General features: G+C 44.0%; 1 protein-coding gene across 10 annotated transcripts in view; it reads right to left on the bottom strand.

Moving 5' to 3' along the window:
• LOC124002775 (homeodomain-interacting protein kinase 2-like) overlaps positions 1–12,670 on the bottom strand; it is a 98,665-nt gene that overhangs the window by 61,552 nt on the left and 24,443 nt on the right. The gene's annotated exons all lie outside the window — the stretch shown is intronic.

Here is a 12,670-nt window from a genome sequence, read left to right as displayed (position 1 = left end):
AATAAGATTTACTTACACAGTGTTTCATTTTCCTGGTTAGCCTATAGCTTTTGGAACATTTTTCATATATTCTGAAAATGATATGCATTTGTAAAGATCCACAGGCAATCACAGAGACATAAGGAACCAATGCGTGCTCAGTCCATAGAGACTGGTCCTTGAGAATTGGTTAAGAGCAAAATGGGATTTCTAACATGCACTTCCTGGTTATGATGAACACTACTGGTGCAGCTGTGAGACCAGATTCTGTCTATGGGATAGCACATAATGAACACAGATAGATGGATGGTTGGTTGGTTATATAGGCAGGGTGCCGAGAATAAGTGGTGAGTAGAGGTGATCTCATTTAGCCTAGCTAAGTCTGGTAACGTCAGTGACGACAAAGGACCAGAGAGGAAAGGACTCTGAGATATGTTTAACCATTTTTTGGTTGGTCTTGGTAAGAAAACAAGGCTGGCAAGACAAGCCCAAAGGGTCATCACACATCTAGAAGGGAGGTTAAGTTAAAAAGTTGAAAAGTTTGGTTGAGGCATCTAGGCGACCATGCAGGGACTGTGCAAATCACTGTGTGTGTCTGCTCTCCCGCAGTCACGTTAGGCAGAGAGAGAGAGACCTCCAAGCCGACTGCTGCTCTCTCCTCACAGGGACCTCAGCTGGCAGAGTGAGCTAGGCCTGCCTGGCGCAAATTAGCCAAACTATTTACCCTCATATACGCACATTAGCAAATTCTCCCCATTGAGAAAACAAATACATCTGTTTTGTTCTGTTCACATCATGGGAGAATGCACGGCCCTCTGCCCACCAGGCATTATCCATCCACTGTGGCAGTCAGTCAGAAAGGCCGGATGGAGCTCAACGCAGCCAGCTGCACTACCCTGGGCCTCTCTCTGTGGACCTGACCCGGACTGCCCCATCCTCTGGTCTCCTGTGACAGGCTTTAAATGACTGGCTTTAAAATGAGGACATTCAAATTAACGTTCTTCTTTTTCCACAGCCAGTGAGCACCATGATGCATATTTTCCATCCTGGTGTGGGCTTTAAAATATTAATGCACCCGGTTGGGAGAGGAGGGAAGGCGTTTTCTGGCTCCCTGTGGAGGGGTGGCAGGCGTGCAGGCAAAATGGGGACCTCATGATTAATTTAGACCTGAGGGAACCTGTGCCAGTCAGCTGCAGTGAACAATGGCAAAACATCAGCATGAGCACAAACACTTACGTGAAACCGTGTGCTATGCTAACCACCTCAGGAGTGTGCTACGCTAACCACCTCAGGAGTTTGCTATGCTAACCACCTCAGGAGTGTGCTACGCTAACCACCTCAGGAGTGTGCTTAACCACCTCAGGAGTGTGCTACGCTTACCACCTCAGGAGTGTGCTACGATAACCACCTCAGGAATGTGCTATGCTAACCACCTCAGGAGTGTGCTATGCTAACCTGGAGTGTCAGAAGTGAAAACCCTGTTTCAAAGAAGCCAATCAGTGATACAGAGAGAAAATTTCAGCTTTGATTCCTTGAGTGGGCGGCACTCCGTTTCATCACATTTCATGAAGGCAGCAGCTTAATTTCTAGAGCTTAATATTGGGAAATGTATGGAAATTGAAAAATGAGTAACTGTTAGGGGGAGGACATTAATGGGTGCTAGAATGTAGCCTAACTAGATGACCTGGAACTCGGAAGTATCACGCTGCTGCCGATGTGCCCTTAAGCAAGGCACTTAAAACCTAATTGCTCCTGTAAGTCGCTCTAGATAAGTAAATGTAGCAACAGAGGAGCGGGTTAGACACTGAACAAATTACAAAAATTCTGTCATACATCCTAGAAACGGTGCCATATATCCTAGAGTGGGTGCAGTGTCAAAAAAAAGAGTAAATTATTTTGGCCTTTTACCTAAAGCACCTAATTTTACAGAGCAACAACTTACAATTCACAAACAACAGTCTGATAGCCTTGAAACTGAAATGTCACAACAAAAAAATCAGGAACAATAAACAATTAAAAAAACAAGAGGCTCTATCTGCATTTCTAAACTGGCACCGCTGGGAGGCAAATGGAACGTGTTGCCTTCCCAGCGACCTGCCAAGGAATGTGCAACAATGAAGACTCCCACTCTCCAGCTATGATGCTCGTTGTGAATCTTCACCGCCATCTAAACAACACCTACACCTTTTGTCTGCTCGCAAGTCAAACTTGGGAAAGGGGATACCTAGTCAGTTGTACAACTGAATGCATTCAACTGAAATGTTGTCTTCCACATTTAACCCGACCCCTCTGAATCAGAGGGGTCGGGTTAAACATCCACATCATCAGCACCTGGGGAGCAGTTGTTGTTGGGGGTTAACTGCCTTGCTCAAGGACAGAACAGCAGATTTTTCTACCTTGCCGCCTCAGGGATTCGAACCAGCAACCTTTCAGTTACTGGCCCAATGTTTTTAACTGCTAGGCTACCTACCACCCCGATAATTTGGCTCCGAGTAACGCGATTCCGTTAGCGTTTAGTCCACGCCATGGTGAGAAAAACACACCTTATGCACGCATCAGAGAACAGTAACTAATGGCAACCTCATTCATTAAGATCTCTCCTTGATGTCTCACACGGAGGCAGGTTAAATGTGCTGGAACGGCTCTCTGGATTCTCTTTCACTAACAGCAGCTAGGCAGGGCTAGTGTTACACTGGGGCCTGTTAGTGTAGACTGTAAGCGTAGCGTTAGCGTGCTGGTTGTGCCTGACTGTGAGAGATGCTATGGCTAATAAGCACCATAGAGAGCGTAGAGTAATATATAAATAGTGGTTGCTTGGTTGGGGCTAAGGGTTGAAAGTGAGAAACCCTAAATATGGCTGAGTGGTTGTGCCACTATCACTGTATCCAGAAATGATCAGACCCCCACCACTAGTGGAAAGAGAAAATGTAGAACAAGGACCCCTTTAGACATTTCTTTTCTAAGATTTCTAGGAGGCTGCCATGAGATGCCTCTAGCCATAGATACCAATCCAGCAGACTGACAGCACAGATGCTAGCTCAACTCACTGATGGAGTCAGCACTCCCAATATCCCTTACAGGAATACAAGTCACGTGTGTTGGGCTATTTTCTCCACTCCACCTAAAATTTCTAACGCACAGTTCAGATGGCAAATCAAACTGAATATAAATTAATAGCTTGACGTACCGTTTGGTTTCATACAAACGCTGCCGAACTACCATCAGAAGTCAGACAGGGCGAACTCAATTCTCTCAGACAGCACTCTATCCCCACTCTTCCAAAAGTTTTTTTAATTTAACCAGGCAACTCAGTTAAGAACAAATTCTTATTTACAATTATGGTCTACCGGGGAACAGTAGGTTAACTGTCTTGTTCAGGGGAAGAGCTACAGATGTTTACCTTGTCAGCTCGGGGATTTGATAGGTACGCTCTAACCACTAGGCTACCTGCCACCCCCAAAGAGAAAGTTCCATATTTTTTTGTTCAGTGCAGCGATAGAGTGCTGGTTGAACTAGAGCTAAAGCAGACTATTCCCGAATTCATCCTCCCGGGCACCTATAATAAGCCTGTATTTGTGGTGTATAGACATTGGGCAATGACTGACAGGCAGGAAGTGACAGACAGGCACTTCCTGCCTGTTACATCTGATATGAGTCATAGCAGGCTGTGGCTGTAGGGTCCTGGAGGACTTTTCCCCATGGAGAACGAAAAGACACAGAGCTCCCAGGCAGCCGTCAGATAACAGGGGTCAGTGAGTCTGCAGGTCTCCTCCTTAGTCCTCATCTGTCTACTAAAATCATCCCCTCATCCTCCAACCACACATAGACAGCTAGCTCACATGGCTAGCTTAGCTGTCGGCTGTAAGAACCTGAGCCACATTTATTTCAGCTAAAACTTAAATAACGACTTCACTGCAATTCACCCATCATATGTCCTTTCCACTGAAATAAACTGGGCAAACAGACCCAACTGGGACAATACAATAATCCCTTTATCTGGTCCTGTGTAAGCCGGGCCAGTTGACCTGTTACATCATTAGCTGGGTACCGCAGAGAAGAGGGAGGAAGCAGGCCAGGGAGGGAGGCCATGGGGAGGCTAGTTAGCTAGCTGACAAACTGAATAAACACACAGTATGGTCCGCACCAGCACAGGCACTGCTCTGCAGACATAGGCTACAGATCTGCAGGCTAAATAGACGGACAGAAGGACTTTATACACTGACTACAAGGCTGTGCCGTGCTAGCAATGATAGATTTAGGCTAAAAGTACACAAGAAACAATTGTACTGTGTTTCTCAGTGTTTCATTAATTAGAACCACTCCTATCGGAGCAGCTTGCTCATGGTATTGCTCATGTTTACCTTGAAAACCCGTGTTTTATTTGCACGAGTCAACCTTGTGGAAAATCCATAAATCATTTGCAACGCTCACGTACCCTCAGCAGCATATCTATGGCCTGCAAACAGCCATGTAGCAGGGATCACATTCCCACGAAACACAGTAAGTAAGAGAGCAAGTAAAGACAGAGGGATGGGAAGAGGGTTTAAAATGACTTCCGTATTTTTTCCATATAAAGTGGAAATCAGTACGGAAATATACCACTTAAAGCAGGGCAAAGCCCTCTTCATAGCAGAAGCAGGGCAAAGCCCTCTTCATAGCAGAAGCAGGGCAAAGCCCTCTTCATAGCAGAAGCAGGGAAAAGCCCTCTTCATAGCAGAAGCAGGGCAAAGCCCTCTTCATAGCAGAAGCAGGGAAAAGCTCTCTTCATAGCAGAAGCAGGGCAAAGCCCTCTTCATAGCAGAAGCAGGGAAAAGCCCTCTTCATAGCAGATACAGGGCAAAGCCCTCTTCATAGCAGAAGCAGGGAAAAGCCCTCTTCATAGCAGAAGCAGGGAAAAGCCCTCTTCATAGCAGAAGCAGGGAAAAGCCCTCTTCATAGCAGAAGCAGGGAAAAGCCCTCTTCATAGCAGAAACAGGGCAAAGCCCTCTTCATAGCAGAAGCAGGGCAAAGCCCTCTTCATAGCAGGTGCAGGGAAAAGCCCTCTCCATAGCAGAAGCAGGGCAAAGCCCTCTTCATAGCAGGAGCAGGGCAAAGCCCTCTTCATAGCAGAAGCAGGGCAAAGCCCTCTTCATAACAGGAGTAGGGCAAAGCCCTCTTCATAGCAGAAGCAGGGCAAAGCCCTCTTCATAGCAGGAGCAGGGCAAAGCCCTCTTCATAGCAGGAGTAGGGCAAAGCCCTCTTCATAGCAGGAGCAGGGCAAAGCCCTCTTCATAGCAGGAGCAGGGCAAAGCCCTCTTCATAGCAGAAGCAGGGCAAAGCCCTCTTCATAGCAGGAGCAAGGCAAAGCCCTCTTCATAGCAGAAGCAGGGCAAAGCCCTCTTCATAGCAGGAGTAGGGCAAAGCCCTCTTCGTAGCAGAAGCAGGGCAAAGCCCTCTTCATAGCAGGAGCAGGGAAAAGCCCTCTTCATAGCAGGAGTAGGGCAAAGCCCTCTTCATAGCAGGAGCAGGGCAAAGCCCTCTTCATAGCAGGAGCAGGGCAAAGCCCTCTTCATAGCAGGAGTAGGGCAAAGCCCTCTTCGTAGCAGAAGCAGGGCAAAGCCCTCTTCATAGCAGGAGTAGGGCAAAGCCCTCTTCATAGCAGGAGCAGGGCAATTTTCACACTGCAACTTCCAAGCTTATTATCAAAGGCCTAGAGGAGCTTTTGAAAACCTGATAAAAAATTGAGAGATGTTGCCTAAACATAAATAAGGGGAACATCCTGTCTGGTGCTGCTAGGCTAGCCGTGGTGGAGGTCGAGTGGAGTGGACCTGCCCCATGGATTATAGCCTGGACCAAAATAAATCATTATAGAGAACTTTGTGCACATTGCCAGAGTGACTGAGCACATTTTTATGTAACAGTTCCCTGGAAAATACATCCTTTCCCGAACAGGCATCATTTAGTTATCTGTTCATCTGAAATCATCATGGGCCGCTTTGATGTTAAGCCTATGTGTATGTGGCCTTTTGAGCCTATCATAAATACAGCCAAACACTGCCCCGTGAATGTCACCACAATTACCTTTATGACACTAACACTATGCATTTACCAGTACAGACTCATTTCTGAGCGACACACAAGCACACGCACACTCACGTCGTATATAGCATTGACAAAGACCTGCTCCAAATGTAGGTCGAAGACGAGAGATGAGGCCTGATGGGTAATGCTCTGGTCAGTGTCAGCCCCCCGCGCTACAAGAGGAAATGAAGGGATAATCTTCTCTCCACTCCTTAACCAGAAAACAAACAGCTCTGTATGGTTTAACTGGCCTGCTTCTTATCCAAGAGGAGAAACAACATGTACTGTGCCTTCAGAAAGTATTCACATCCCTTGACTTTTTCCACATGTTGTTGTGTTACAAAGTGGGATTAAAATGAACTTAATTGTCATTTTTTGTTAACGATCATGGCAGCGATTACAGCTGTGAGTGTTTTTTGGTAAGTCTCTCGATTGTACAATATTTGCCCATTCTTTTTTTTAAATTCTTCAAGCTCTGTCAAGTTGGTTGTTCATAATTGCTAAACAGCTATTTAAGTCATAGATTTAAATACAATGTTTTAACCCCTTTTTCTCTACAATTTCGTGCAACTCCCGTAAAGACTTGGGAGAGGAGAAGGTCTCGCGTGTCCTCCGAAACACAAGCCAACCGCACTGCTTCTTGACACAATGCCCACTTAACCCAGAAGCCAGCCGCACCAATGTGTCAGAGGAAACACCGTACACTAGGCGACCGTGTCAGCGTGCACAGGAGTCGCTAGTGCACGATGGGACAAGGACATCCCTGCCGGCCAAACCCTCCCCTAACGACGCTGGGCCAATTGTGCACCGCCCCATGGGTCTCCCGGTCACGGCCAGCTGCGACAAAGCCTGAACTCGAACCCAGAATCTCTAGTGGCACAGCTAGCACTGCCATGCAGTGCCTTAGACCTATGTGCCACTTGGGATTTAAGTTAAAACTGTAACTAGGCCACTCAGGAACATTCAACGTCATCTTGGTAAGCAACTGCAGTGTGTTTTAGGTTATTGTTCTGATGAAAGGATCTACCACTATCTGATGGAAAGAAGACAAACAGATTTTTGCCTGTGCTTAGCTCTATCCCATTTAATTTATCCCCCAAAAAACTCCCTAGTCCTTTGTTACATACGCCTCTTGGAGGGAACGCAACACCCTGCTACATTTCAACTCCCAGTGGAGTGAAAAAATGTATGTGATCGTAGGTGCGGGGAAGGACGACAGAGGCAGAGAGAAATACCGTTTACAGGGAATTTATTATTCATAAACACAGTAATGTGGGGAAAAGGGGCTGGACGGAACCAAAGCAAAGAAAGTCAAAGTTAAGGAATCCCCTCTCCTACCTTACCTGCCTTCCCACTTCTTACCTAACCTTCAGCACCACCTGGCACGCTAACCAAAATACAGGGGGTGGTCCGCCCAGGTCTTACCTAGTGTGCATAGACAGACTAAATACTACAGGTTATGTATGCCCGCAGGCCTCTTGCCTAAACACTCCCAAGGTACGGTGCAGTACAGTGCGGTGCGTTCTCCTTCCCCCCCAGGAAAACATTTAACAGAATAATTTACCAATACTTTATGTAAAAACATTCAATAACCAAAAACACTAAGAATTATTGGCATTATTGGCCTCTGAAGGAGCAGCAATAAAATAATATCAACAAAACTTTGTGTTCAGTGGCAATTTTAGCATGTAAATCTTGGTTGGTATTTTTTTAAATATGTGGGATGCATGCCAGCAAAGCAAAGCCACTACACAACACAACACTAGATTAATTGCACTATAACGGTGACAAACGGTGTCCACAAACTGTTAGGGCCTACATAAAGCTGTCCCAACAGCAGAGTCCCAACACCTTACTGCTGCTACACCTGGCTATCAGCGGAGCCTTGTCTGGCAGGGAAACAGTTAATTCAGCCTCATTTACTGCCTTTTAAAAAAACATAGTTGATATGGCTGACTTGCTTAAACAAATGTGGTTTGTCAAATACTGACAATTACTGACAATTGTGATGTACAAGCTATGGCATAAGGGGATGGCAAGCGGATAAGACGCAATCCGTAATTTTGATTAAGACATTAATGAGCGAGCGACGACGGACGTAGTCAATATAACTATTTGTTCAGCACTTTTGAAATGTACAGCGACACAATTCAGAACATGGGCCGTTCTTACAGTGTTCTCCTTGTACACCAAGTCAAAACAGTAGTATAAACAAAGGGGGCATATAAGCAGACAATGAAAGCTCTTACATTATTCGATGATTATATTTCTCTAAAACAGGTTGTAGGCTATGTGCACCACCAAGTTAGAACATTAAGAGAAATTAAGAGGTGAAAATAGACCAAATTATTAGGGTGAGGCACATTGAACTCCGTTTGGGTATTTGCGTGTCATAAAAGATACACGTCAAATAACACTATTTGACTCGTTAAATAAGCTTTTAATTTGACACGTCAAATAAGACAATTCTATTATAGAATGTTGTGTGTGCTGAATTTGCACGTGCAAGCCAAGCGCCACCACTACTATCAGAAGCACTGTCAAAGCTGTACAGAAAAAATTCTGCAAACAATCACACACCGGCCACGAACGATGTGTTTACAATACTGCATTGGAGAAATAGACCAATTTATTAGGGTGAGGCACATGGGCTACTAACAGCTTAGTACACAACGTACACTTAGTATTACTTTCTTAGCTCCAGTGTACATATCTCCCTGGCATATTATATCATTTATGCAGCAGCATACAATACATGTTTGGACTCACCTCACCTCACTTAAACAGGAAGGTGGCGCGGAAGTCCTTTGTGGGCAAATTCTGTCATCAAAGTCTGGAATTCTCTGGATTTATAGTGGGAACTTGGAAAAAACACACACAGCCACTCCACTAAATAGCAGGCTAGTGATTGCTTGCAGTTAGCCACTGATTACTTCCAAACCACTCATTATTGAATTAGCAATTTCCAAATTGCTGTGTATGTCCAATGGCCAATGAGCACCCATACATTTTACCTAGAAATTCTCTTCATTATTTATTTTTACATTTAACTAGGCAAGTCAGTTAAGAACAAATTCTTATTTACAATGACGGCCTACCCCAGATGACTCTGGGTCAATCTTGCACCGCCCCATGGGACAATCAAGGTCGGATGTGATACAGTAACCAGAGACTGTAGTGACACCTCTTACACTGATATGCAGTGCGCCACTCGGGAGCCCTATGACAAGGATTTAAAAAAAATGCCAACAGATTGTAGACTTTCTTTTTTAAATTTCACCTTTATTTAACCAGGTAGGCCAGTTGAGAACAAGTTCTCATTTACAACTACAACCTGGCCAAGATAAAGCAAAGCAGTGCGACAAAAACAACAACACAGAGTTACACATTGGAATAAACAAACATACAGTCAATAACACAATAGAAAAATCTGTATACAGTGTATGCAAATGAAGTAAGGAGGTAAGGCTATAAATAGACCAATAGTGTCGAAGTAATTACAATTTAGCAATTTACACTGGAGTGATATATAAGTAGAAATACTGGTGTGCAAAAGAGCAGAAAAACAAAAACAAATATGAGGATGAGGTAGGTAGTTGGTTGGATGGGCTATTTACAGATGGGCTGTGTACAGCTGCAGCGATCGGTAAGCTGCTCTGACAGCTGACGCTTAAAGTTAGTGAGGGAGATATAAGTCTCCAACTTCAGTGATTTTTGCAATTCGTTCCAGTCATTGGCAGCAGAGAACTAGAAGGAAAGGCAGCCAAATGAGGTGTTGGCTTTGGGGATGACCAGTGAAATATACTTGCTGGAGCCCGTGCTATGGGTGGGTGTTCCTATGGTGACCAGTGAGTTGAGATAAGGCGAAGCTATACCTAGCAAAGACTTATAGATGACCTGGAGCCAGTGGATTTGAAGTAATTTTATCTGTGGTCAATGACCTTGAGTCTTCTTCGAAGAGTACTTATAATATAACTATGGCAGGAGCCAAAGGGCTACAAATTTTGATGTCTACTCTTACTAAGGACTTATTCTTGGCCTGTGACAGTAGTGTCTCCATGAGTGACAGAACACTGAGCCAATCAGCACCATGCTCCTATTTCCTGCTGGCATGCAGAAAGCACTGAGCTAGGCTGAAACACCTGCATTTTGGAGCTGCCTTACTCAGGAAAACAAAAAAGAGACCATGTTCGTATGCGGCTTTATTAATTCAATTATATACTTTTTTAAACATAGTTTACAAACTGATATGTGACAGGTATTAATGCCAAAATAACATGCCCCCCCTCCCAACAAAATATATATATATCATTTATTTTTTCTTCTAAAAATGTGGGGCTCAAAATAGGTGGGGCACTGAATGACGGGTCACCACTAGCTGTGTTGGATTTGCCCCAAACATAACACTTTGTATTCAGGACTTAAAGTTCATTTCTGTGCCACATTTTGTGCAGTAATAAGTGCCTTGTTGCAAACAGGAAGCATGTTTTGGAATATTTTTATTCAGTACAGGCTTCCTTCTTTTCACTCTCTCATTTTGGTTAGTATTGTTGAGTAACTACAATGAGTTGATCCATCCTCAGTTTTCTCATATCACAAGCATTAAACTCTGTAACTGTTTTAAAATTGGCTTCATGGTGAAATCCCTGAGCAGTTTCCTTCCTCTCCGGCAACTGAGTTTGTAAGGACGCCTGTATCTTTCTAGTGACTGCGTGTATTGATACACCATCCAAAGCCTAAATAATTACTTCACCATGCTCAAAGGGATATTCAGCATCTGTTTTTTTTTGTGTGTTTTTTACACATCTACCTATCGGTGCCCTTCTTTGCCAGGCATTGACAAACCTCTGTGGTCTTCGTGGTTGAATCTGTGCTTGAAATGAATTATTCCATTAAGGGACCTTACAGATAATTGTATGTTTGGGGTACAGAGATGGGTTAGTCATTCAAAAATACTCTTTACCACTATTATTGAACACAGAATGCGTCCATGCAACTTATTATGTGATTTGTTAAGCACATTTTTACTCCTGAACTTATTTAGGCTTGACATAACAAAGGGGTTGAATACTTATTGACTCAAGACATGTCAACTTTACAATTTCTAATGATTTCTAAAATGTTCTACATACGAAATTCCACTTTGACATTATTGGTTATTGATCAGTAACACAAAATCTAAATTGAATCCATTTTGAATTCAGACTGTAACACAACAAAATGTGGAACAAAATGTGAATCATTTCTGAAGGTACTGTACCTAGACTACTATTTAAGATGGCCCACTCATCACTGGTTACTAAGCTTCTATTTAAGATGAGATGGGTAGAGTAGAGGGACATACTGTAGTGTTTCCCTATTTGCATATTTCGGTTAGCCTCTACCTCGTTCTCCAAGTAAAGAGACTGTTGGGACACATACAGAGTGTTAGATCATGATGAGAGGTTTTTTTCTTATTAACCTAATTTCCATTTCAAATGAAATGGAGGCATAGCACTCTATAAAAATGTATCTCATATGTTCTTATGTGAGATAATTCCAGAACAAGCTTTTAAATGACACACATTCAGGGTGATATCAATTACTCTAAGTCCCTTTCAAGTCTAAACACCTTTCGCTATCATCTACATAGGCTGCAGAAAACAATAATCTGCTGTGTCAGATATAAAATAAACATCTCACACCAACACATAATCAACATAATCACCTCTCTGCAGAGTGTGTGTGTGCATGTGCTTACTGTGCCTCACACCTGCTCTCCACAGACTAGGCAGTGCCTAAACAGCAACAAAGCTGCTCTCTGTGTGAACACTATTAGACTCCTCACTCCCACCAACGCGGTGTAACCCAAACAGCGGAGTTTGCTATAGGCAAAACATACTTTAAGAAGTAGAGGAGAAGAAAGCCCTACCCAGCGAGTCATCTGTTTCTAATGCTGGGCCCGCTGGTGTGGATTACAGGGATGAAGAACTCAGCCTGACCCCACATCTCCATCCCGGGGAAAATGGGAGCCTTGGTGGGGCGGGGGGAGAGGTCCGGGAGTCTGTTTACAGTCCCTCTACATGTTCACAGTCCCTCTACATGTTCACAGTCCCTCTACATGTTCACAGTCCCTCTACATGTTCACAGTCCCTCTACATGTTCACAGTCCCTCTACATGTTCACAGTCCCTCTACATGTTCACAGTCCCTCTACATGTTCACAGTCCCTCTACATGTTCACAGTCCCTCTACATGTTTACAGTCCCTCTACATGTACATGTTGTCCCTCTACATGTTCACAGTCCCTCTACATGTTCACAGTTACAGTCCCTCTACATGTTTACAGTCCCTCTACATGTTTACAGTCCCTCTACATGTTTACAGTCCCTCTACATGTTTACAGTCCCTCTACATGTTTACAGTCCCTCTAGATGTTTACAGTCCCTCTACATCTTCACAGTCCCTCTACATGTCTACAGTCCCTCCTCAATGAGGGGTTTCTCTGGCTTTTTTTTCTAATAACACAACATCAAACACATTTTTCTCAGAAACTAGTGTTTGAGACCGAAAATGTCTCTGCGGCAAATATTTCCCTGGTGCTGTCATTGTGGCGCTGTTACCGCCACACTGTAAAGCAGCACACTACTCAA

This window comes from Oncorhynchus gorbuscha, linkage group LG02 (assembly GCF_021184085.1).
Source record: "Oncorhynchus gorbuscha isolate QuinsamMale2020 ecotype Even-year linkage group LG02, OgorEven_v1.0, whole genome shotgun sequence".
In the NCBI taxonomy this organism is placed as follows: domain Eukaryota; kingdom Metazoa; phylum Chordata; class Actinopteri; order Salmoniformes; family Salmonidae; genus Oncorhynchus; species Oncorhynchus gorbuscha.
This window is presented reverse-complemented; position numbering and strand designations above follow the sequence as displayed.